This window comes from Enhydra lutris, unplaced genomic scaffold (genome assembly GCF_002288905.1).
Source record: "Enhydra lutris kenyoni isolate GAN:26980312 unplaced genomic scaffold, ASM228890v2 scaffoldscaffold39, whole genome shotgun sequence".
Classification (NCBI taxonomy): domain Eukaryota; kingdom Metazoa; phylum Chordata; class Mammalia; order Carnivora; family Mustelidae; genus Enhydra; species Enhydra lutris.
Window position 1 is genome coordinate 5,151,000 of NW_019154123.1, and position 27,387 is coordinate 5,178,386.

The window sequence follows — 27,387 nt, forward strand, 5'->3', positions numbered from 1 at the left end:
TGTTTGAGTTGGAAGGGTCTGGGGCTTGACCTTGCTACTTGAAATTTCCTTCTTCGCTAAGGAAACACTTTGAATTTCTCTGGTTGGAGTACTCTAATTTGGTTTGATCTTGGTTTGAGGCACACATTGAAAGAGATACTATCCGTTGGGTTTATGGCAAAACTAGGAAGCACCCTCAGTCACACTGTTTTTCAATTTCCCCTCTGAAGTTTTATCTTAAAACCTGGGCCTGTTCTTAGTAACTCAGAATGAGGCCCATGACATCTTACTAACTGGGATGAGATTGCTAGCTGGCCTTTTCTTTACTGTTTGGCTTTGGGCAAAAATGTTAAACCATCCTGTGCCTCTCCTTGCCTCATCTGAAAAATGATCGTATGATCATTGTGAGGATTAAACTAAGTAAAAACATTAGCACACCCCAGCCCACAAAATGTTCTTAATATAGGTTATGTATAAAATGCGTATTATTATGAATCATTATGTGAGAATTTTTAGATTGTTTTCACTGAGTCAGGTTCACATAGATTCTTCAAAATACAAATCAGACTTACACCCTAAAAAAATAAATGGGGTCCAGTATTTTCATACAAAAGGCACAGTTAGTTTTTAAATATCGATGTCAAGGATAGTGGTGTATAGTTATTTATACTCACCATAAAGCCACAAAGACAGTTACAAACACTAGCTTCTTCCTGGGCTTGTCCATTTATTCTTTGAGAACGCTTTTAGAATAGGCTTCTTAAAAATGTCTTGGTCTTCAGCCTCGTGCTATCAGCTTCTCTGATGTTCTAGAAAACAGTGAGGTGATGTTGATGGCTGGAGATTTAAAGTCTGTTACAAGAGCAGTGGACAGAGACCGATAAAAGCAGACAAATACAACTCCAAAGTCTTCCATTGTGTTGTTTTAAAAGGGAGGAAAATGAATAAAAACAAATCTGTTTTTCCTTTTAACACCCTGAGTGTCCCTTCTGCATGGAGTCACAGAGTAAAAGAGCCACTGTGAAAATAAGACACAACAGCATCCTGAGGACCTCAGAGTCCATCACAGCGGAAACTCACACATCCGCACATGCCTGTGCACACCCACACACACCCAACAATCACTTTAATGATATAACAAGGGCTTTTATGGTGCTATAATGTTGGGTGTTGAGTGAAAAGACAATGACTGAGCATATGTTCATCCAACATGGCAGCTACAAGGAATGTGACAGACCAACACGGTTAGTTCTCACACAGACGACGTTGAGTCAAAAATGGAGAACATTAGATACCCATCCAGAGACTCACATCGTAGAGATCAATTTGAAATGCACAAACACCGTTCATTGTCTTGGATGCACATATTGTATATAAATGTAAAAAAAAAAAAAGTGGATTAGAAAAAGACAAACGAATTCATGGTCTGGCCAAAGAGCGGAGTTGTCAAGATTACACCTATGCTCTCTATTTTTTAATTAAAAAAAAAAAAGCAGTTATGACAAAATTTACCAATGGTCCCCCCAAGGCAGCAGGAATGCAGACATCAGCTCTGCTAACCTCTGTTTTTCTGAGTTCTAAGTTCCCCACAACAACCACAAGAATTGCGGGACTATAGTTAACTGAAAAGCAACTTCTCGCTTGCTCTTTACACAGATACTCCGAGCGGTCCTCTGCTGAACAGGTAGTTGCCCCCATGCATTTGGCTCTCTCTTTCATCTGTTTACACGTGCGAGCTGTGTCTCCAGCATAATCACACTGAACACAATCTAGACAGCTCCATAGCTCCAAGCCCGGCTACATCCCCTGATGAACACCTGTCATTTCACCACAGGTGGGGGATGCTACTGCTGGTTGAGACTGAACCTAGGAACCGTCCTCTGAGGCCAGCCATACCTTCTTTAGCACAAAATCTCTACACTGTTTAAGATTTACATTTGCCTTATAACCATCTTCCCAAAATTCCCGCATCTTGCCCACAGCAAAGTAGATCTTTGGGATCCACAAACGTTGTCCTATGCCTATAATGTCTTATTTACACTTCTGTGTTCAAGTTCCTTTCTCTGAAACCATCACCCCTCTGGAATGAGATTTTTATCTCAGTCTATTTGCATTTATTCAGAATCAGAGACCGCTCTGAAACCAGACCCTATTTAAACATAGAAAGAAGAGCAGTTGCAGATTAAATAAATGTTGGGGAACTTAAAAAAAGAAAAGAAAAACAAAAACAAACACTTCTATTTACCTTCTTGTGTTTCCTTTTTTCCAGATCTGCGGTTTCCCTCCCGTTGGCCGTCCTGTGAGGGTGCCAGCTTCTGCACATGATTTAATGGATCAGAAGGTCAGATATCAGGCTTGACTTGGCTGTTTGCAGATTCATGATCTTTATGATTGTCACTTTTTAGCACGAGGGGAATTACCTGCTAATTTGTGGCATTGCTGCTCTTGTTATTTAACATAGTTTTGACATCTGCAGACATTCCGGTGGAATATAAAACATTAAATGGGCTGGAAAAACATAATGGAGAAAAGGAAGTCTGCAAGAATTAATTTGGGGCGAGAAAGGTAATAATTGGACAATGAGAGAGAGGAGCTGTATTTCACTTGTTATGTGGGGAAGTTGTGCTCAAGGAAGATTGAGCAGCCCTCTCCAACTGCCTTTTCCTTGTGTGCTTAAAAAAAAAAAAATGTGTCAGGAGTAGCTAATCGGTGGTTTATAGGTTAGAGCCGGTGGGATAGGGCTCAGCACCTGCGCAGTGCCCATTCCCTTGTTTCCTGGGCAAGCCCTCAATTCTCCCTCTGGTCCCCAGATGTTTGGTAATGTCAAGCAGCCTGTTTGGAAGGCTAGGTTATAATTTGGAACCCAGTTTGTTTACATTATTATAACAACAGTTTCAGTTTGTCTCTGCAGCAAAGATTATGTCAGCACTTTCCTTTCTGTGTTTATTATTTTTAGCAGTTTAAAAGCTAACCGTGAAAAATGGCTTTCTGGCTGTCAGGTGACGTTCCGGCTGGGCCAGGGTCTGGTGGAGTCTATAGAAATGCTCTCGGGCTGTGAGAGTGGGTCTTTTGAATGCTGTCTTTGTGCCTCCCCTTGCCCAGGGCCTCTGGCTTATTGTCTGGGCGCCTCAGTTGGGGTGATGCTATCTGATGGTAACCACAGCTAGTATTACAGTGCTCAGTGCCCTGGCCCTCCCTGGGGGCCCCCAGTCTGGCTGCCTCTGTCTCCCAGCCCTCTCTCATGGGAACTATTCAAAGCTCTCATATCAGAAAGCACTATTTGCAATTTATAGAATGTTCGAGGGAAAAGTATCAGTAAGGATCACCTGGGCCTGCAGGTCTCTAACATTTTTTTTTTTTTTTTAACAAAGAACCTTCTCCCAAATGAAATCTCCCAGAGAACCCCAATTTGCAAGACACAGAAAAGTACAGCTGTTCTGTTTGAAGGGGAGGAGGGTTGTCACAAAGCCCACCCTTCAGCCTCCTCTTCACCCATCCCAATCAAATTGACTCCTCAGGCCCCCCTCATCGCTCCCAGGAGACCTCCCGAATCCTCAGGATCTTATAAGGCGACCCCTTCAACTTACAGATAAGGAAACTAAGAGGTGATTTTTAACAGGCTTCAAACATGAGACATTAGATACTAAGCCACAGAAAAGTGCACCATGTACTAATCCATTTTCATACAGCTCTAGAAAAGACAAAACTCATCTATGATTATAGAAATCAAAATAGTGGTTACCTCGAGGAAAAGACGGGAGTGCCTGGGAAGGGGCATAAGGGAATTTTCTAGAGCGATCGAAATGCAGAACTTTATAGAAGTGCAGGCTATACAGCATTTGTCAAAACCCCTCTGTGCTTTGTATTGTCTATAAAGTACACCTCCTTCAAAATATAAAAACAAAGAGGGAAAATAAGGCAACAGATAAATGAATTCGTCATTGGATACATAGAAATACTTATGAGCTTCCTTAAATATTGAAAATACTAATAAACTTCCTTAAAGTTATGTGGATTATTTAGTGAGTGGGCTCTAAGATCATTAGGCAGTTTTGGAGGACAGGAGACTGTGCTCCTTTTCAGGAATTTTCTTTGTTCAGTAATCACCAAAGCTGGGACAGGGGGAAAGTTCTCAGAGAATACCAGACAGTGGGACCACAGACTGCCTTTTGGGATCTTCTAGACTGTGATATGGCTAAAGGTGATATGTGGGCAGTCACATCGTGGAAATCTTGAGCACAGTACTTGGTGAGTGAATTGATTTCACATGTACCGTCAATGTATCAATAATGTTCCAGAAAGACTTCAGAACTTGTGCATCCTTTGCTCCCTCATCTCAGTGTTTTTCCATCACCTATGAAATGCAGGATTCCCTTTCCCATACCTTAGTGGAGTGGAACTTCTGGTGACCGAGATTGGGATTTGGGCCTCCAGAGACACCTGTGGAATAGGGCTATTCCAGGTTTGGTCTTTCTGCTTTGGACATGTGTGTCAAGGACTCTCAAACGATTGGCTTTGTACCTGTATCTTTGCCATAGGCACTTTGACCCTTTAAAAAATACTTTTTTTCCCTGAAATACTTTGCATCAACCCTACTTAAATTTTTTTATTTGTATGTTTTAGAATTCCAGCAGTAACAGGAAAGGTAATTGTTTGGGTTGAAGTGCAGCTAAGGACATAGGCCGGCCCAATGGGACCCAGCAGCCAACTCTGCATTTAGAGCCTGATGAGAACACTAAGCAGGCAGAAGGAAGGGAAATGGTTCGGTTTGGTTTCTTTTTTAGTATTCATTTTTAATGATTTTAAGGTTTTTTAAATTTAAATTCCATTTAATTAACATACACTTTATTATTAGTTTCAGAAGTAGAATTTAGTCATTCATCAACTACATACATACAATACTCAGTGCTCATTCCATCAACTGCCATCCTAAATGCCCATCACCCAGTTACCCCATCGCCCACCTACTACCCTTCCAGCAACCCTCAGTCTGTTTCCTACAGTTAAGAGCCTCTTAAGGTTTGCCTCCCTCTCTATTTTCATCTTATTTTATTTTTCCTTCCCTTGTCCTATGTTCACCTGTTTTGTTTCTTAAATTCCACATACAGGAGAGCCTGGGTGGCTCAGTCAGTTGGTCAGCTGCCTCCAGTTCAGGACATGATCCCAGAATCCTGGGATGGAGCCCTGTGTCAGGCTCCCTGGTTCTCTTTCTCCCTCTGCACCATCCCACACAACCCCCTATCATAATCAATCAATCAATCTATCTATCTTTTTAAAAAAATTCCACAAATGAGCGAAATCATATGATATTTGTCTTATAGTCAGAGAAAGTGTTTTGGGAGGCGGGAGGGGCAGAGGGAAAGGGGCTTCCAGAGCCTGACGTGCAGCTCAATCTCAGGACCCTGAGATCATGACCTGAGCCAAAGTCAAGAGTCCAACTTTTAACTGACTGAGCCACTCAGGTGCCTCAGAAAATGTTTTTGAAAAGGAAATGATGGCACTGTTTGGAAGGGTAAGAGAGGGTCACGTGAAGCTGGCACAGGAAGCATTTGAAGATACTCAAATGTTCCAGCCTTTGAGGCTATGCAGACAAACTCTCTACTACTTGAGTGATTTCCCAGCAAAGGGCCAAGGCCTATTTAATTCACAAGACTGATCCACATTAACAAAAATTTAGTTCACTAATGAAGCCATGGCAAAAAAGAACCATGCATAAAAAATAACATTTTAAATAACCAGAACTTATTTTAACCCACACATTCAATGCTTTGCACATATAAATTTCCTAATTGAATCAAATTTAACTGAGCAAGATTTTTATTTAACCAATTTAATTTAATGTGCATAAGAGCAGAAATGAACTTACACGATCTAAGTATTTGGGCAGAATGTGCTCTTTTTTTTTGCAATTTTATGTCCATTTGAAAGGAACTGTTTCTTCATGTCATTAAGAGTTAACTTGTCTAAATGGAAAATAGAAGACAGAAGTTGTGTGTCTTCTCCATCCCAGTGATTTGGGGAAAGTGGTTCTCCTGGAGCCAACATTCTGAATATGCATGCATGTATGTACGTATGCATTTATCTACAGTTCAAGCGGTCTTAGGACAATGCAACATGTGTGTAGTCAGATTCTATTAATTCATGAGAATGAGGGTAAAATATTAATAATTGAAGTCCAATCTATTGATTTTTTTTCCCATTGACTTCTAAAAATCAGCACCCTGAAACTTTAAACTAATTCAGCTCCTTATAAGGACTGTTAACTGGGACAATATCCTGATTTGAGTTCTACTCCCCTTTCCTTCCTTAACTATTTTTCCTACTGGTGCCATTGGGATAATAACTGAAAAACAGAATGAAAGAAAAGTAACAGTTTAATATGCATATTAATAATGATAATAATAATGATTACTATTATTATTATTATGGGTTCCCAGACAAGATAATTGAGGGTAAAATGAACAGAAACAATGCTTAAAGACATAATTGTCACAGGGGCAGGGCTGGACTTGAACTTAGGTCTTTCTATCTGTAAACCTCATCTTAAGAAGAGAGGCAATGGCTCAAAACTAATCAAAATATTACATTAACTGGAGCAGAGAAATAGCTACATTGGTGGAGAAAATAAGCTACTATCTGGAGGCTGCCCATAACAGAAAACCATAAATAATAGTGACAAACACTCAAAAGTATTTTTCTTTCCACAGCAGCAGGGAGTAGTTCTGTAATCATCAGGGACTCAGGTGCCTTCTATCTTTCTGTATTTCTATCCTTCATATATGACTTTATCCTTAAGGTTACCTCTTGATTGAATATGACTGCTGGAGCTCTAGCCTTCACATATGAATTCCAGGCAGCAGAAAAGTTGGGAAAAGGAAAGTGAAAGACACCCATCAATAGCTATGTTTTTTCTCTTTAGAAGTCATTACCAGAACTCCCACCCCACAACTTTTACCTATATTCTACCAATTCTTAATTATAAAGGAAGCTGGAAAATGTAGTTGGGTACTTTGCTACCCAGAAGTAAAGTGAAATTTGATTATAAAAGTATATCATGGAGGCACCTAGCAGACCAAGTCACAGTTAGGCAAATATGAGAAGCTTTTCGGTTCCAGAGAAGAATGATCAGGGTGGTTCTTTAGAGGAAATGATCTTGTAGCCAACTCCATGATGGATGAAAGTGGGAGCAATAAATAGTAGCTTTGAGGGGTATCTGGGTAGCTCAGTTGGTTAAGCATCTGACTCTTGATTTCTGGCTCAGGTAATGATCTCAGGGTCATGAGATGGAGCCCCACATCAGCCCAGCATCGAACCTGCTTAAGATTTGCACTCTCCTGTCCCTCTGCCCTTCCCCTCACCCTCTCTAAAAAAAATGTCTTTGAGGACTTCAGTTTGTGGTGATAAGCTTCTTATTAGTGAGGTCGCATTAGGGACAGGAGAGAAGAGAAGGATGGGATAGAATTTATGAAGAGTGAACTGACCAAAGAGAATATATTCATGAACTGTGTGGTTCAAAACTGTGTTTCAGCAAATACACACACATATGTGTGTGGGCTGTATATATGTGTATACATTATTTATGTGTATGTATATTCAAATTTGTATATAGGAATGGCAACTCAGGAAAGACATTTAGCTGAACTTCTAAGAAACAGATCTGGATAAAAAAAAAAGTTACGTAGTATTTGTCTATATAGAATTTTGCTTGGGAATTTATGATGCATCCTCTTGGCAATGGATAAATAATACACGCATGCACACATAAATGAATACATGTATGCACACATACGACATAAACATAAAACTTTTCTAAGGCTCCATAACACCAATAGCGAAGATCTTCAAACTTTGGCATCCCTAAAAAAAGAAAAAGGAAAAATAAAAAGGGGCTAAACAATAGATTTTAAAAGGAAGAAGGAGAAAGGGATTTGTAAAGATAACTAAGAAGTTATCATAAGAAGCCAAGCTAGAGAAAGTAGGAAAGTCAGGATGGGGAAGGAAACCAGTTTTTCTTTCAACTCTTCTTTCTTCTTTCTTGCCTCCCTCCCCCCACGCTCCACCCCCACTTCCTTCTTTCCTTAACTTTAAGAGGAACAGAATCTTTGGTAACTATATTTTCATAGACTTCTCATTATGAGCTCCCAAATAAGAATTTAGCCTCCAGGTTGTCATCACATCCCTTTTGTTAAACCAGAACACAGCAGGTAACGTCTTGCCATTTTGTAGATGATAAAATCAGAGCACATCTGTGGCGCTGGTAGGTTGGAACCAGAGCTACCTGGCATAGCTCTTTGGGAACTCCATTGCGTCCATGGTACACCCACAAATGCACGCATCCCTCGTGTATGTAATCCACAGGGCTGAGCAGAAATGACCGAGTCTCTCAGTACAACTCTCTTGATCCTGTGTGTTTGACACCTTGACTATAAAACAAAAATATTTTTTTTTTATTTTAGCTTTTAGAATCACCTACCACTGAATAAGCGTAACTTGATTTTCTGATTTTAAGCCTCTTTGATTGCATTTTATAAAGCTCACATGTACCCTGTTTCACCCACCAAATGTTGGAGAAGAACAAGTTTGATGGGCACAGGCTGCCTGCTGCTCAAGGTGTCTTCTCAGGAAGGCTGCTGAGGCAGAAAGTTGTAATTTCTGCTGTCATATCCTGGAAGATATCTCTCGTTAGAAAGTAAATGTCAGGGTATCTGGCTGGCTCAGTCCATGGAGCATGCCACTCTTGATCTCAGGGTCATGAGTTCAAACCCCACATTGGGTGTAGTGATTACTTAAATAAATATATAAATCTTTAAAAAAATTTTTTTAAATAAAAAATAAATGAAACTCAAAAGTAAATGCCTATACATTTGCATGGTAAAAGTACAAAAATACACATGGGAACAGTTCACACCAACTGTAAAATCATGGCTACCTTGGCAAGACAAGGGAGGGAGGGGAAAGAGAGGGAGATAGGTCATTGTGTTTTGTTCTGTTCCGTTTCTTATAAAAAGAGATAAGCAAATAGAGCGAATCTGAATGGGCATCTGTAATATTGTTTTATATACCACTTGGTGCATGCAGTATTTCATAATTTAAAAAAATTTAAGCAAATTTAAGCCCTTCACATAGACAAAGTGATTGGAGCCCTCCATATTCTTTACTCCATCTTAACTATCTACTTACAACCGCATATCATCCTTCTGTGTCTTTGCATATGCGACTTCTCTCTGCCTCCCTCTACTCTTTTCCCAAATAACTCCTGTTCACCTTTCCAGACTCCACAATGTATCACAGTCTCTAGGAAGCCTTGCCTGTCTCCTTGCCTTCAATTCATATCTGGGTTTGAAGGCTCTGCTCATGTCTCAAAGAACATTGTGCATATTTGCATCATGCTATGTGTTTGTATCATGGTATATACCATATCAGTATCATGGTATGTTTTACACTGTTGTGCACACCACGGGTTTGTTTCTCTGACTTCCAAGACTGTTACCTCTGGCTGAGCTGTAATACTCCCGTGAGCACCATTTACACAATATTCAACCTGCACAATTGTTATGGATCACTCCTGCCTTCTCTGTCCCAGACAGAGACCATCATTATACCCCTATGCGGAATACCTTGCCAGGTCCAAATGCAGAACAGACACATACTCACATAGCAAACACTTGTTTAATGAATGAAAAAAATGAGCAGTCAACCAAACTCTAGTTGCCTTGATAAAGAATTCTCTAGACAAGTGGTTCTCAAAGTGGGGCCCCTGCATCACAGCATCTACAGCACCTGGGAACTTGTTAAAATGCAGATTCTCTGGCTCCCCCCCAGACCTACTAAGTCAGAAACTCTGGAGGTAGAACCCAGGAAACTTTAACAAGCCCTCTAGAGGATTCTGATGCACACATAACTTCGAGATATATTAACTTAGATTGATCAAACAAAAAGCAGAGATTTCACGTTGTCAGTTGAGTCTAGAAAAGTAAAGAGGTGTTGTCTGAAGAACAGTAAGAGTAGGGGGGCAGGCAGAAGAAAGCATATAAAAGACAATGGGGAATGATCGGTAATTTGTAAGTTCATTGTTACAGATGGAGTGAAGAATTCAAGCTGATGGGGCAAGAGAGCTGATAATCAGGTGTTATGTCATAGAAGTTTGTTTAAGATATTTGGGTTTTAATATGACAGAAGTAGAGAGCCATTTTTAAAAAAATTAAACAAGGTAGTGATTTGATCTAGTTTAATATTTCAGAAAGAGTCCTATGGCAAGGGTATGACAGATGGGATGGAAGTGAACTTGGCCTCTATGGGCCACATAAGCAGCTACTAATTAGCCCAGGTGGATAATGATGAGAGCTGAACTAAGGCAGTTGTTCTGGGAATGAAGAGGATGGGATGGGTTCAAGAAATATTACAAAAGCAGAACTGACAAAACATGGGAATGATAGAATTCAGGAAAATTCAAGGGAGAAGTCATCAAGGATGGCTCCTGGGTTGGTGTCTTATGCAATGGAAGTCCATTTGAACCATTCACTGAACTAAGAAAGACAAGACGAGGAGGAGATTTGGGAGCTGGGATGGGGCTGGAGAAGGTGACTTTGATTGGGCCATGTGAAATTGGAGGTGGAAGCATCAAATGCTCATAGTTACATCCTGGGCTGGAAATTTCAGCTTGATATCTAGGTATTAATCATTTATATATCATTATAAACAATGCTGCCATAAATATACATAAATTTTGTCTTAATATCTGATGATTTCCGTAAGAGATATTTCTAGGATAAAGGTTGTTGATAAATATACCGTATTTTACAAAAGGTTGCATTATTTCATGCCTCCATTAGCACTGTAGAAGAGAATCTTATCACATCTTCACCAACATGATTTAATCTTCAGAAACTGGATATCCCAATAGTGAGGTTGCTTTGAGTTTATTTGATTACTTATAAGGTGAGAAAGATTTCATTTTTCCTTGACTTCTATCCAAAGATTATCTGTTCATGTCATTTGTCTATTTCCTACAAGACATTGATTTTTTTAAGCTGATTTTTAAGAACTCTTTTTCTCAATTAAGGATTTTATCTCTACCAATCTCATGCATTGCAAGGAAGTTTTTCCAAATTCTCATTTGTCTCTGCTCTAGCAGATGACTCTTCCCTCTGCCTAGAACCCCCAAATATCCCTCAAGGTACCAGTAAGGGTACCTACTGCATTATGTTTATTTGAATAGTACCACTCTTGAAGTCCACTCTGACCACCACATTTCAAACTTTGAGCACCAAACAAGCACAGCCCTTGGCACTTCTGATCCCCCCCTTGGCTCTACTTTCCTTTTTCCCCAAAGCATTTTCCACCTTTTCCCATATAATGGGATTATTTATTTTGTTGTCAGTCTTTATACAGTACAACAGCCACCTTAACAGCAAAGACATCCAAACGTTTGTCTGTTTTGTTTATATATAGATATAATCTCCCAAACACCTTGAAAAATGCCTGACAAATAGTAGATGCTTAATAAATATCTGCTACATGATTATTAATTCCCTTATATTTGTATTATTGTTATAGAGTTTCAAATTTTCATTCATATAAATTTATTAGTCTTTCCTTTGCAATATCTTCCATTATTTTCACACTTAAATATTTTCCCCATATAAAAATCAATTACATAATTAGCTGTATTTTCTTGAATTTTTTTAAATTTCCTTAAAAGAATTAGTCTTTTAAAACATCTGGGATTCACTAGAGTGTGTAATGTAGAAGGAGGCTTTACCAAGGAATTTTCCCCCAGAACTGTCAATTTCACCTCATTTTTTTCAAACTTCTTCATGTCTCTGGCATTGGTTTGTAAACTACTTTTTTTTAAAAAGATTTTATTTATTTATTCGACAGACAGAGATCACAAGTAGGCAGAGAGGCAGGCAGAGAGAGAGAGAGAGGAGGAAGCAGGCTCCCCGCAGAGCAGAGAGCCCGATGTGGGGCTCGATCCCAGGACCCTGGGATCATGACCTGAGCTGAAGGCAGAGACCTTAACCCACTGAGCCACCCAGGCGCCCCTGTAAACTAATTTTTTAAAAATCCTAAACTAACTTCATACAGGAGGGTCTGATTAGAACCTAGAAGAGTTCACTGGAACCTAGATTGTTCCATTATCCACTGGTGAATGTTTTAAACCCTTGCCATTAGGACTTGCCAACAGTTTTATAGCAAGTATTTGGTTGAACTAGAAGTAAGACTGAAATTTCTTAATTCCTAAATACATTCATTAGAAGTAGGAGAATGGGGGAAGGCTTTCTTTAGCCTTCACTTGGATGAAGAAAATAGATTATCAGAAAATATTCATCTCTTTCACAAAACGGACAAATTACCTAGTTTAAACACAGGTTTCTAGAACTGTTTTTAGTGTTGTGTTGACTTATTTTATTAATATCTTCAATGGCAACCATCTAAGAAGACCACAATTGATTAGACAGCTTTTTCTTGAAATGCGAACTCATACCAACACACATTAATTTCTGGGTTTGGGTTGTGCTTTCTATTAATAATAGATGGAACAGCTAGTTACTAGCACCCTTTGGGCAAAATGCTGTCAAATATTTATTAAGCTTTTCTCTATGCAAAACACCAGACCATACCAGTGGGAGGCACAAAAAGCACAACCAATTATATTCCCCAAAGAAACATAAAATTAACTGGGGAGTTGAGATACATATGCAGGCAGAGGTAAATAATAATCTTAGTTATTCATTATTATTTATGTTTTTGGCAAAATGAATGGGTCAGACTCCATAGTCGAGATATTACAAGAAACAGATAATGGTGGTTGCAGCGACCTGTGAAGCCTTTACTGCAGGGATTAGAATTTGAATCAGGCCTCCACAAATAAGCAAGATTTCATGTTTATAGAAGAGGAGAAAGGAAGAGAGAGGTCGCTAGTCCTAAAACCTGTTTCCATCATTCAGCAGTTGTGTGTTTTTGTTCTGTGTTTTCATTGTTGCTATTGTTATAGGCAGCAGGTGGTTTCATTACCAGACAATTGCTGTCTTATGGTTTGATACACATCAAAACGGGGTTTTATTTCTCCTTTAAACATTTATTACACTAATATAGCTTGAAGTTGAAATGAATCAATGAGGAAGAGCTAGCAGGGATGGCTAAACTTAGACTGATGCCGTAAGACAGCTGTAAGCATGCTCTCTACTCTTTTAAAACCACTTGCTATTATGAGTCAAGGATGGCCCAGCCACTTCTTTCAGTGTTGTTTTCTTCCTTTGAGAGGAAACATCTGATATGGCAGTATCATGACAATCATTAGTTATCAATGTATCAGAGGAAGCTGTTCTTCTCACATCATCTAGAGACCAACATTTAGTAATTAGTATAACCTTTTTCTCGCAGCAACCCTTTTATAGGAGCAATGAATAAATAACAATTCATCTGCTAAAATAAGTATTTGGCTTCTTTCTCTTTTACTGCTTCTTCCTACTGCCTTGAAAAGGGTCCAAGATAGACGGACAGATGTAGGAAGCGGGAACTTAAACCACAGTCTAAAAAGACGGACCATGACTAACTAGGAGCCTGCTGCAGTCATCCATTTTATTCACCTTATCTAGAAACTCCAGCTTAATCTCAAATATTCTCATGTATATTTTATATTTCCCATTTAATCAAAAATAATATAATATGTATATTTTTCAGCCGGATAGACACAACATTGGAATATGCTTATTCTAAGAGCATTTGCTTCCCCGGTTTTCTAGTAATGGGGCTTAAGAGACAATCCAGTGTATTGTTGGTTATCAAACAACAGGATACGTAGACCTTGAGCTTTCTAGTCCAAGGGTGGCCTTAGTTCATTTGTATCTTGGACCTGTGAGCTACTAATTATGGTCATTTTACTAAATTATATGGTTCATACTTTTATTTAATATGTTGTTAGTGGAGAGCAGGGTTTTCTTCCATGAAAATTTAATGAGAGTAGAAGCTGGAGGAGCATCTAGAGTAGTGCATCTCAAGTTTTAACAATCATACAGGCACTGAGAAGTCTTGCTAAAATGCTGATTCTGAATCCAGAGGTCTAGGGCAGGGTCTGAGATTCTGTTCCTAACAGAGCTCCTCGGTGATGCCCGTGGTGCTGGTAACAGACCACACTCGAACCAACAAAGCAGCTCCGGAATAGATCTTCCAGGTCCAAATCCTAGTTTGCCATGCATTTCTGTGTGACTCAAGGAAACCATTTAACTTGCCTTTGCCTGTTTTTGCAGCCATAAAATGGAGATAATACCTCATAGGATTGCTATGAAGATTAAATGAATTAATATATGTAAAATGCTTAGAACAGTGAGTGTTTGACAGATAAAAGAGCTATATAATTGTTAGCTTCAGCTATTATAGGCATATTATGTTGTAAATACTTAGTCAGGTGCCTATCTTCCCCCACTCATTTGAGTCTGGCTGGGGTAGAGACTGGAATTATTTGTCTTCTCACCCCTTACAGCTCTCCCATCACCTGCCAGCACCTGGCACAGTATTTGGCATATGGTATGCGCATAGCACTCAGTTCATATGGCGAAACAGCATCTGCCTAGAGTCAAGAGAGGGAGGAAAATCATACATAATAAAGATCGTATATAAGTTTCACTTTCACTTCCACTTAGTTTACATCATCGTTCTTTTAGAATTTACCTACACAAAGGAATTTAATATGAGCATCGAAGACAGGGTGTTATATATATTTCCTTGGAATTGATAAACAATTGATGTGATGGAAACATCTGTGAGTTTTCGTGTGTGCTATGAATATAAATTTTTTTTCATTCTTATCAGAGATGGAATGAGAGCAATATGTTCCCCTTTAAGCAAACCTTACGCTGTAGCATCTATGTTTACAGAATAGATAAATTGAGTAGCAAATATTTATTTAGCAAAATTCTTCTTTGCATAACGCTTCAAGAGAGCTGCTTTATGTAACTAGTTACTGAATAAACTTAGATGTGTTTTGCATCCAGCATAATCAGAGATCCAGCTGGGGCGTAAAGGGGCTCATTTGTAGAGATATTCTAGGAACAAAGTAGCTGAATCCACATTTGAAAGAACTAATAGTAACTTTGATCCACTGCAAGATTCTAAAATGATTTGGTGACTCTCAGACTTAATATCTAAATCCTCCTATCTAGATATTATGTCTACAACTGGTAGTATGACTTCTGGAGTATTCCAGCAAAGGTCCTAAGGAGAATCTGCCCCTGCGTATGTCAGCTATTGGTTTCTGACACACAGAATTATGGAATCCTATAGATGGAAGATTTCCTAGAGAGGGTCTCCTTTCTACTCAGTGTGTGCTTTAGGCTTCGTGGGATTGGAACCACCTGGGAGTTTGTTAGAAATGCAGAACTTCAGGGGCCCTCAGTGGTTCAGGTCATTAAGCATCAGACTCTTGATTTCCACTTGGGTCATGATCTCCTGGGTCCCAGGATCAGGCTTCGAACTCAGCCGGGAATCTACTGGAGAGTCTCTCTTTCCCTCTTCCTCTGTCTCTCTGCCCCACCCCCATTCATGCTCGTGTGCACAGTTCTCTCAAATAAATAAATCTTAAAAAAAAAAAAAAAAAGGATGGGGCACCTGGGTGTCTCAGTGGCTTAAAGCCTCTGCCTTCGGCTCAGGTCATGGTCTCAGGGTCCTGGGATCAAGCCCCACATCGGGCTCTCTGCATGGCGGGGAGCCTGCTTCCTCTTCTCTCTGCCTACTTGTGATCCTTGTCTAATAAATAAATAAAATCTTTTAAAAAAAAGAAGAAGAAGAAGAAAAAGGAAATACAGAATCTCAGAGCTTTCTCTAGATTTAACAAATCAGAATCTTCACTCTTTAAGAAGCTCCCCAGAGGATTCTTAGGCCCAGTACACTAGGAGAAAGCGAAGTCCATACTCAGAGCCTTTGCATACCATGTGGCTGGTTGCATTGCATGATTGCTGTTGTTGCCATCCTAAGAACATCTGAAAACAACACAGAGCTTTTAAGGGCGTCCGTCTTGGCTAGGGAAGCAGTTGCCATTTTAAAAAGTTAGAGATGCTGGATCCAGAAAAATATGCTTAGGAACTGTGGTTGCCTGAGGCCTGAGTTTGTTGAAACAAGTCAACGTGCAGAGGAAAACAAGTTGATAGCTTTATCTGTGGACTTCTTACACTCATCAAAATGAATGGCATGGTTTTATGAAAATCTCGGACACGGAGAGGACTACCGTTTAAAGTTCTGGGGGAGGAAGTGGATCGAATGGGAGATGAGTAGGTGTGAATGCAGTGCTTATGAGAAAAATGTACTTATGACTCTTCACCCATGATTTCCTTATCTCTGCCAACCTGAGAAGGACCCACTAATCAGCACACGGACAGTGTCCCCACTGCAAAACATGCTGGGATAGTAGGAAGGTGAGATGGAGCTAAGAGCTTAAATCTTTTCTATAATCGATTACATGCAGGACTATGTAAGAACATGAAATGACACCCACATACTGTTCAGCACAGCAAATCAAACTCCTTTCATAGGAAATACATGACTTTGGTAGAACGTTCTCGATGAGTCAAAACCTTGATAATAACGTAGAAGAGAAAAAAATTACAGTAATATTTCTTTGCATCTGGACAGCTATATCCTGAAAGAATTAGCTTTCAGCTCAAAAAGCTGAGAAGAGATTCTGATGCCCCCAAGATCTGAAGACCCAAAGTGGGAAACTGCCTTCCTGAAACTCCAGGAAAAGATAGGAGATTCAAGAGTTGCTAAAAAGACTGTATACACTCTAATTACCTCTAGGAAGGTTCAGAATACAGAGGTGGAAGCTGGACTTGGCCCAAGGCAAATAATACAATAAACTCTTTGTTATTTGATGCTTGTAGATTAGATTAACCAAAAAAAAAAAAAAAAATGACACTTAACACACTTACCTACTTTTCCCAGGAGCTTAAAAATCCTGACTGAACCTATGGAAAGTATGGTTCTAATTTGAAGAGATAAAAAGTATTCAAGCCTCTGATACTGGTTTATTTTTCTGGTTAGGTGATTAAGGAGACAGTGTGAAATTTATACTTATATCATTGTTTCTTTGGAAATCAGTATTTCACCAAAGTTTATTTTTTTCTCTCCAATTTCCTCTCTAGTATCTTGCTTGATAATATGCTTTATGAATGTATAAAATATATTACAAGATACATATGAAATGACTATATTATTCTTACATTATATGTAGTTATAATTTCTCATGGACTTCTGAGTTCTATTTTATTTTTCCTGCCTTTATACTGTAACCCAGTTTTGTCCTTTGAAAATGTAGGGTGAGGGACACCTGGGTGGCTTAGTGAGTTAAACCTCTGTAGGCTCAGGTCATGATCTCAGGGTCCTGGGATCGAGCCCCGCATCAGGCCGTCTGCTCAGCAGGGAGCCTGCTTCCCCCTCTCTCTTTGCCTGCCTCTCTGCCTACTTGTGACCTCTCTCTGTCCGATAAATAAATAAAATCTTTAAAAAAAAAAAAAGAAAGAAAATGTAGGGTGAGCCACGAATGCAAGTCACATATTTAATTTTAAATTTTCTGGCAACCATGTTAAAAAAAAAAAATAACAGGTGAGATTTATTTTAATATTATATTTTGCATAACGCAACATCCAAAATATTCCAACAATGAGTCCCAAATGCTTTCATGCCCCAGCTGAAAAACACTGAAAGAGTAATGGGCATTCTCCAGGTCCCCATCTTGTGTGGTCAGGTTCAGTGTGGGTCTGGGGCCAAAGCCCCGGTTGGTAATAAAAAGAAAATGCATCTTCCTAGGGCATCGATTTCCCTTTGGTTAGACAGGTGAGAGATATGTAGCAGGTTTTAAGAATTTGAGGATTCTGATCACCTTTCACTTACCTGACATTTTGGTGAAGCTTTGCAAAAAGACTTTAGAGAACAACTTTATTTCCCCTTTTCTGGCCTTCATATGCTTACACTCTTCAAAGAGTTTTGACCTTAGTCTAAAAATAATAAAGTTTTCATAGCTTTATTTTTGTAACATAACTTTCATACTGTATGACCCCCAAGGTGATGAGTTGATTCAAGGTTTATAACTGAGGAATTGTCCCTGTTGCAAAAATTCTACAAGAGTGAGTTTCGCTGAACTTTTTACCCACCAAGCCTAAAGGAAGTTGTGCTACAGGTGTGACCTCTTGGGAAGGGCACATCTTTGTTCTTACTCATGGGAACAAGTTGAGTTTACCATAATGCTCGGTCCCACAACCCAGCCAGTTCAGCTGAGCTATTTCCTGGGTTATGTTCAGTGATGGTTGCTTTCCGTGAACCACAGAGGGGTTATGCAATCCATGCTCTGAGTTTTATGTGAATGATGGAGTGTTTCCTCCCTTCCACTCATCTAGATTTCTGGTGATTGATCGATTGAATGGTCAAGCGATCGATCTACCACTCTTCAGTGAGGTATAACACACATATACTAAAATAGGTAAGATTCTATGGATTTTTTTAAACAGGTGTACACCCCTGCCATCCCTAATGAGGAGAGAGAAAACGCTTCCAGCATCCCAGAATGTCCTCTCATGCCCCGCTCCACCCCATCTGGCCCCTATCTGAACCTAAAACTCACCCCAAGGATTACCACTGTTCTGATTTCCATCACCACTGATTCTTTTTTTTTTTTTTTTTTTGCCCATTTTTGAACTCACTCAACAAGGAATTGCATGATACGTCCTCTTTCATATTTGACGCTTCTTGTGCAGTGGGTTGTCTGTGAGGGTCACACACGTTCCTGCGCATGTGTGTATGGCGTTGTTGTTACTGCAGAGTAACAGTGATTGTGTGAATAAACCACAATTTGTTTATTCATTCTCTGGTTGGTAGACCTTTGGGTCATTCCCTGTTTGGGGCCATCCTCTGGTGAGCGTATGCATTTCTCCTGGATGTCTATCTAGGAGATAGGTCAGAGGGTAAGTGTGTGTTTCACTGTATGAGAAATTGCCAGACAGCTTTCCAAATTGGCTGTGTAAACTGACAGTGCTGCCACCAGCCCAAGAGCATTCTAGCTCCTCCTTACCCACTCCGGTACTTCCAATGTTGGTCTTTTTCAGTGTGGTCATTCTGATGGGGCTGTCAGTTTCTCACCAAATGGCTTTAATGTACATTTTCACCAGACATCAGTGAGTCATAGAAATTGTTGAAGTTTCATCAAGATTCCTTTCAATTCTTGTCTCAGGCTACACTGTGTGCAACTGTTATTAACCGTTTTTCAGAAATCCTATTTCCCCTTCAAGAGGGACATGATGCCTAATTGTGCAATCATTCCAGCTTTGTCACATGTAAACATTTCTTAGCCACACCCCCAATGTGAGAACCCCAGGGATGGCCCCGGTCAGTGCTGCACAGGGGACACCCAGCATTGCTGCCATAGACATCTGGCAATGAGTCTGTCCCTACAGACATAGGGCAGCCTGTCTGTTCAATGAGTCCCCAGGGAGCATTTATTGAGCATCTTCTTTGTTCCAGGCACTGTGTTGAGCATTGGGAAACAACAGGGACCTAGGCACTGTCTCTTCTTGGAAGGCTCACAATCTAGTGAGGGAGACAGAAAGTGAGCATACAAGTGTAATGCAGTATGTTCATGCTTTGAGAAGTGTGTATGCTTGGGGAGCTCTGAGGCCCAGAGCAAAGGAGGTTGGAGAGAGCAAAGAAAGTCTTCCCTGGAAGAGTGACAACCTGAGTGTTACAAAAAACAGAGAGAGGGCATCCCAGTCAAGGGAGCTGCAAAGCCAAGGCATGGAACTAACCTTCAGCATGGGTTTTTCCAGGATTTCCAGGGCAATGGGAGTATTAAGGTTCGTGTGGGAGGCCACTGGCAAGAGATACACCTAGAATGTCTGTAGGGCCATATCATGCGGGTATATTTAGGTGGGAATCTTTTCTGCAGAATTTCAGCCCAGAAAATCTTCTCAGTGTACCTGCAAACAAAAGGAAGCAAGACTTCCTTTGGTTGTTGTCTCTGAGTTTTGACTTTTACTCACTTTTTGATGTTAAATGGGGAGATGTCAAACTTCTTTCTAACTTCTTATCTGGACACAAACACATTTTCTTTTAAACAGTTTGCAACCAGTGTGTACTTCTTCATACACGACAGTCTACAACTTATAATTTCTTTACTTGGTTTTCTATTATATGCCATCCAGACCCCAACCCCTGGCTCACAGAAGAACCCTAGGAATGGCAAAGCCTGTTAAGAGTGTTCTTGTGGAATGCAGTTTTATTCTTGGCCTAGCATCTCTCCTTTTGATTGGAGAAGTGAGGCAGATATTTCCATTCCCAATAAAGTATTTACTCATCTAAATCAAGTCAGCCCTGATCATGTCTGAACTTTCTCCCTGAGCAAAGCTGAGGCAGCCGTGGGCTATCTGAATTACCACCACTGTATTTAGCAAACAATCATGTAGCATGTATCTCTTTCCATTTTCCAGGCAGTGTTCTAACTATATCCCACATAATGACTCACCTAGAGTTGGACAATATTAGTCCCATTTTACAGACAGGGAAGCTGGGACAGCAAGAGGTTAAGTAACTCGCTCAAATCACAGATGGGATTTGAACCCACACTTTCATTCTTGTAAACAGTATACTGTGTTGCTGCTTCTACATACTTGTGAAATATCCAGGAGAAACTCAGAGAAACAGAGTTCATTCAGCAAACATTTATTGAGCAACTGCCTGGTGGGTGAGTCAGCAACGCCTTTGCCCCAGGAACGCTTAATCTATTTGAAGAGACAGGAAAAAAAAATTGCAATGCAATGTTAACCCAAGGAGGAAAGTAACTGACTGTCTGAGGAACTCAGGGAAGGGCTGGAACGTTAAAGACAGGCTCGCTTCGCCTTTTGTGAAAAGCAGTGAACAGAAGGGGCAACTGTCAGAGTTAGGACAAGGCAAAATGTGTCTGGGAGGTGTCAAGTGCATGTGTGAGGTGGTAAGGTGTGCTGTGGCCAGTGTGAATGTGGGAGACAGGGCTGATGGTCGGGACTGCATGAGGGGTGTTGTATGCAGGCTGAAGAGTAGGGCTTTATCTTGGACCCAGGAAGAAGACATTGAGAGCTGTCAAGTCCGGGAGAGAAGTGATACACCATCCTCCTTGCTAGAATCCAAGAGAGGGTGAAAGTTAGCTATGCAGGGTACTTGTAATCTAAGACTATCTGGTGGGCAACAATAAAATATGGAGTCGCAACAATAGTGTATGGAGAGGAGGACAGGGATGTACAAGGGGAGGGGACCAACAGGAGAGGGAAGAAGGAGAGAAGGAGGAAGGAATGGGGAAAAGAGAGAGAATGATGTCTGCTGAAAAGAAGCAGAGAGGGAGAGTGGGATGGAGGGAGGGAGGAAAAGGGGAGCAAAGGATGGGAGGCAAGAAAAAATGTGCCAGTACCCTTAAAAAAACAAAATCTCACGGTGAAAGGTTACTGGCAAAATCCCCATAGGACAGGCATTTTGATGTATTTGCTCAGGTAGCTTTTGTTTTGGTGGTTCACCAGCAGTTCTTTCATGGCTCTGTAATAGCTCATTGAGATTACTTGTATCTGAAGATAATTTGTCAGGCTTATGTAAGACTTCATTTAAGGGGCATTGCCTTGGCATGCAGACAGCTTCCAGACCTCACACGCCAGCAAAAACATGTTATCTGAAGAGCACAATAAAACGAACTAAATGCATTGCTAGGTACCCCGGCAGCAAGCAAGGCAGCTCTATGGGACATCTTCAGAATCATGCCTTTCTTTTAAAAAAGGAGGAGGATGGGGAGGCCATTGGAAATTGACCCAGAAGCCTGAACCTGGATGGCTTCAAACCCATGGAAACTTCAAATCTGTGGGAATCCTCAGCCTTATCTCAAGCCAAAGAAACGATTCCCATCCTCTTTGCCGGTTACAAGCAGCAGCAGCCGTGGGGTGAACGATTTCTCTCTGTGATTCTGATGATGAGGCTGGATGGAAGAGGGAGAGAGTAAAAGTTCTCATCGATCCAGGGCCCAAGAACGTGGGTAGGGTAGTATGTCAGGTGTTAGCTGCCCTGGCAGCCTCCTGGTGTCATAGGAGTCCCGTTTCACTAGGGGTTTCAGTTTCCACAAGCTTTGCTCATCTTCCTGCTGCAAGACTGGAGGCATGGTGTGGAATCCCAGCTCGAGAGAACAGTCTGGAGTGGGGAGCCGTTTATCTGGGGAGTGTGTTCTGTGGCCAAGCCCGTGCAGTCATGACGCCAGACCAGCGTCAGTCAACGCGCTCATCTAAGATGCGTCTCAAGAATGTATAATTGGGATCGCTCAGCCACGGAAGCACAGGACGGCAGAGTTGGGTCCCGAGCAGGTCATTTGCTTAGAGAGTCTTCGTTCTACCTGACGTGGAAGTAGATTAGGAGCAGCTCATGTGGAAGGCGTGGAGATGTCAGCAGGTTCTGGAAGCGGGCAGGACGGCAGGGTGAGTGCTTGACCGCCCCTATGATGCTCTCTGTGTGAACGCTAAGAGAGATTTTGTTACAATTCATGGATGGGTCAAGATCTGTCCATATTCAGGGTATGGGCTTCCAATGGCCAACTTTTCCTAAAACCCTAATGTATCATTGCTAAGGATGAGATTACACAAATGTGCTTTTCCAGAATTTCTCATGTTTCTTGAAGTTAAAAGACAAAGTAAAGAAAATATAACTCCTGTATTTCAGGCTTTTTTGGTGGGAAATGAAAAAGAAGGAGGATCCTAAAGGGATATAGATTACAATCCTGTATTATGTGAACTTGAAAAAAAAAAAGTATTATTCTGGAAGTATAATTGGTGTACCATGTAATATTAGTTTCAGGTGTACAACACACTGATTTGACCATATAAACTTGAAAAGTTTTAAGGAGACTTTTAAGAAGAAAATAAACTATCATCTTATTCTCAAGTAAAATATTAAATGGATATAGGGATAGGAAGTTGTAATCAGTTCCCAGTGCTAAACTTTGAGGGGCACTGAGTTCCCCCAAGTGCCATGCTTGAGGGGACAACCACAATGTGTTCCCTAGAGGCTAAGGCTCTGGAGATGTTCTCTGTTGCACAAGAAATATGGGAAGAACTGTGAGTGTCCAACTGGAGAAGAAAAGCCTGCAGAAATGACTGCAGCTTATTTTCAAGTAGAAGGCCTAAAATTCAGAGTAAGGAGATTACTTGTTCCATATTTCCCCAGGAAGAAGGGTTTTATCCTTTGGGAAGAGGGGATTACAGACCCCACTGACAATCTGATTAAAAAAAAAAAAAAAAAAACAAGAACAAAAACAAACTTAGACTTACTCCCCAGAAAATACATTTAAATAAAGGCAAAAATGGTGCTCACCATCAGGGATTTCATGGAACCTTCTGGAACCTTCTGTTTCATTTAAGGAACTCCTGCTTGGGATGGTAAGACTAACAGTGGATGGGAATTTGAGGATTTGGCTTGATCTAAGGAAGAATTCTCGAGTAGTCTGGCAAGTGCTCCCATGGAACTGGGTTTTTCAAAAGGGGATTCTCTCCCCCAAACTGGAGCCCTAATGAATGGCCGTGTGAGCTTTAGTCTCACCGAGACGTGGATCTGGATGCAGGAGCTGCTGCTTCTAGCTGTGCATCCTCAGACTTATTATTCAACCCTGCTAAATATACCTTCAATCCACTGGGAATTGGAGGCAAAAATTCATCACGGGGTGGTTGGGATAATTCAATGACAAAGGTATATAAAATGCCTATCCTGCTGCTAAAGGAAGATGATGAACAAAAATTAACTTTTCAAAGTAATTCTCAAAAATCATGTGTTGAAAGGAAGAACAAGAAAAACTTGATTCCTGCCTCTGCATAAGTTCTTCGTAATTATGTTCCTTTTTGACTGCTAAGAATATTATAGACAGCATTCTAGCTTTGTGTGGGAAGTTACAATAAATGCATAATTCCAAATATACACCAGATTTATATTTTTTAAAAAAAGTTTAAAAAGTGAATTGAAAGGTGATATTATGGTACCTTGAAGTTTTATTTTTTTAAAGAGCCTTCTAACCAAAATGTGAATGAGCATTGTAGAAATGAAATGTTCTTGAAATAATTCAACACATTTTCAATGAGGAGAAACTTATCCTGAATTTCTATTTAATAGAAGAGGAAATGAGGTTGCATTTTAAGGTAATACTTAATAATGGGGAAGAAAAGTAACTATATATCAAGTGAAAAGTGTTAATGCTAAATAATCATAGAGTATATAATAGAAGTTAAGTGGCTGTCTTTAAGATTCTAGAAAGGAACATAATTTTCAAAGGCTTTTGGTAATGGCCTTTTTAAAATGTCCAATTGGGGCATGAATTGGAGGATATGAACATTTAGTCCCGTGGGTGGCAGGATATTCTTAGCAGCTGACAGCTCCAGGGAACAGCTCCAGAGTGTTGGCCACAGTGTGAACTGCCCGGCATCCCCCAGGCAGCAGATTTGTGGGGTCTACCTACAGGCCTCGCTGGATGTGAAGGGGAGATTCCCTCACCTTCAAGTGACATAAACCAGGTTGGGGAGCTCAGCATTCCTCCTAAAAGCACGGTTGTGCAGGCAATGATTTCCTGAGCTGTTGAGAGGAGAGAGAGAAGGGTTTTGAAGTCGATGACAGCCTGCAAGGAGGAGGTGAGAACCGTGCTGGGCCATGAAGATGCGTAGGCACTTGTCTTCCCATCTCAGTATGGCAGCACCATTCTTGTAGGTGTTCTGTCCAAAAACCTAAAAATCACACTTGCTTCCTCTTTCCCTTGCCCCAAAATCCAAACTCTCAGCAACTCCTACATCTTCTACCTCCAAAATTTGTCTTCAATCGGCACACTCCCCCCACCTCCATGGCCAGCGTCCTGCCACGGAAACACCTCACTGGGTCTATTTGCTGGTCCCTCCTTCTGCTATTGGTTCATCATCAAGTCTGTTTTCCATAAAGCAGCCAGAGTGAGAAAGTCACTACCATGACTTAAAGTCTTTAAAATGTTCCCCTTGGGCTAAAAATGAAGTCTTCATTCCTCACCCTGGCCTCCTAGGCCCTGAGGGACATGGCCAGCCTTATTGCTCTCACCCCCATTCCTCAGCATGGTCCCGTTGCACTGCCTTCCTATGATGCTTCGATCAGTTAGATGTACAGTAGATTAAAAAAAAAATGTGAAAATTACTGAAACTTATCTAAGGAGATCAGTTCTCAAAATTAGTAGGAAAGCTCAGTTTTATAATGATTCTGCCACGCAAATGTGGACATACAAGTCGAAGATGTCAGCAGCATGATTTGATTTCAAGACTTCCTTTGTATTTCAAAATTTATTTCCCTACCAGCTCCATTCAATTCTTTTCAAGATAATAAGTTTTGTTAAATTCCCACCAAGAAGTACAGCCAGTATTTATTTTGTACCAAGTAGTACAAGGAGGTACAACAATGTTGTACCTTGTACCAAGGAGCTACAACAATGTTTTAAAGACAGGCAGACCCTATCTTCATAGTGCTTTCAACCTACTGAGGGACGCAATTACAACAGAAGATCATCACAAATGAGATGGTTTACGAGATGCCCAGAGAACACAAGGGTGGAGCACCCAACTCTAACTTGGGAGGTCAAGGAAAGCTTCCCAGGGGAAGTGCCATTTTAATTGAGACCTGAAATAGTGGGTCACAGGGCAGGAGCAAGCATTTAAGTGTTCTTGGCAGGGGAAACAGCACAGGCAAAAGGATGGTATTAAAGGAGAGCATGGCATTTTAGTGAAATCCAGCAAAGTTCAGAATTGCTGTAACACAATGGGAAAGTGGGGAGAGGGGAGAGGAGAGGACCGAGATATGAAAAGCAAGCAGTTGTCCTTGTATATAGAGCCTTATAAAACATCATAAGGTCTTTAGAACTACCAGTAACAGATGAAAGGTTTTAAGCAGTGGGATGACAAGATCTGATATGTGTTTTGGAGAGCTCATTCCAGAGAGAGCATTACAGGGGTAAGTCCAGAGGTTGATGGACTATTTGAAAGGCTGTTCTATAATCCAGAAGAGATGTCGATATTAACCAACACAGAGGTAGAAATGATTGAGAGAAATCCGAAAAAGAAATGTGGCAAACATAATCTATAAGACTTTAGGAGATGGACTGGATAATTCAGGGGTGAGAAAAGAGCAAAAACAGTGATTCTTATGTTTCCACCCTGGGAAAACTTTTCCAGAGTACCATTTACTAAGATGGGGACTCGGGTGCAAAAAGAGGCTCCTAAAGATGGGGAGAAGTCACACCTGATAGTGAGATACTTTTTTTTTAAATCTGAGAGCAGGTTTTCTTCATGGTATGGGCTCTGGAAATACCGAAAATAGGTGGTTGGAAGAGTCCACAACAGATAGACAGGAGAGACCAGAAGGTACCTAAGACAATCATTAACTCCTCTTTAATTTTGTTTAAGCCCTGGACAAGACACCAAGCAAGTTCTTTTGTCAACAAACAATATTAAAGAGGATATTGGCTCTACTCATTAATGGCAGGGTCCTTCCACCTTTGTGATTCTGTGGTACCTGGTGTTTACATTTTCCACAGTCAAGGTGTGTCCAGGATCTTATTTGCTTCAGTCAAGGAATTGCAGCCCCTTGGGGAGAATAAAAGTGTTTCCTCATCCCAACTGGCTTCACATCTCTCTTCAGTCATACACAGGTCCTCATTTACATTTTGGATGAGTAAACGTCTGGACTGTATGGTGTTTTATAAGCTTAATGGACATGTGAATGTGGGAGAAACAGACACAGAGAAAGATGACAGTAGATATCTGCTTCAGACACCACCCAATTAATTTAATTTCTGTGACATCATCCCCCTTTAGCTGAAGTCTTCTGAAATGAGTAGCTCTTGTTTTATGTGTTGTTCAAACTCTTATTAAACAATGTGCTTCCATGAGACAGTGAGTTCCTTTAGAAAAAATTTTCTCAACCTTGGCGCTATGGACATTTTGAGCTGGATAATGCTTTGTGGGGGGACCTGTCTTATGTACTGTAGGATATTTAGTAGCATCTCTGGCTTCTACCCACAAATTGCCAGTAAGAGACCCGCCTACACACACACATACACACACACTCAATTGTGACAGTCAGATATGTCTCCAGATATCACCAAATGTTCACTGGTGGGGGGTGGGGGGACACAATCACTCACAGTTGAGAATCATTGCTTCAGAGCAGTGGTTCTCAAAATATGGTGCTCAGACCAGGAGCATTGGCGTCATCTGAAAAGTTGTTAGAAATGGAACTTGTGAAGCCCCACCCACACCTACTGAGAAAGAAACTCTAGGCATAGGGCTCAGTGATCTGTGTTTAAGAAGCCTGCCAGATGATTCATATATACACTGAAGTTTGGGGAGCACACCTCCAGAACACATG

General features: G+C 40.6%; 1 protein-coding gene across 1 annotated transcript in view; it reads left to right on the forward strand.

Moving 5' to 3' along the window:
- The first annotated feature begins 2,246 nt into the window (after window positions 1–2,246).
- The window catches only part of LOC111155005 (thyroid hormone receptor beta), a 214,149-nt gene continuing 189,008 nt past the window's right edge, over window positions 2,247–27,387 (forward strand). Inside the window, exon 1 of the mRNA XM_022514998.1 lies at window positions 2,247–2,320. The gene's annotated coding sequence lies outside the window, so the exon portion shown is untranslated. The remainder of the gene's footprint in view (window positions 2,321–27,387) is intronic.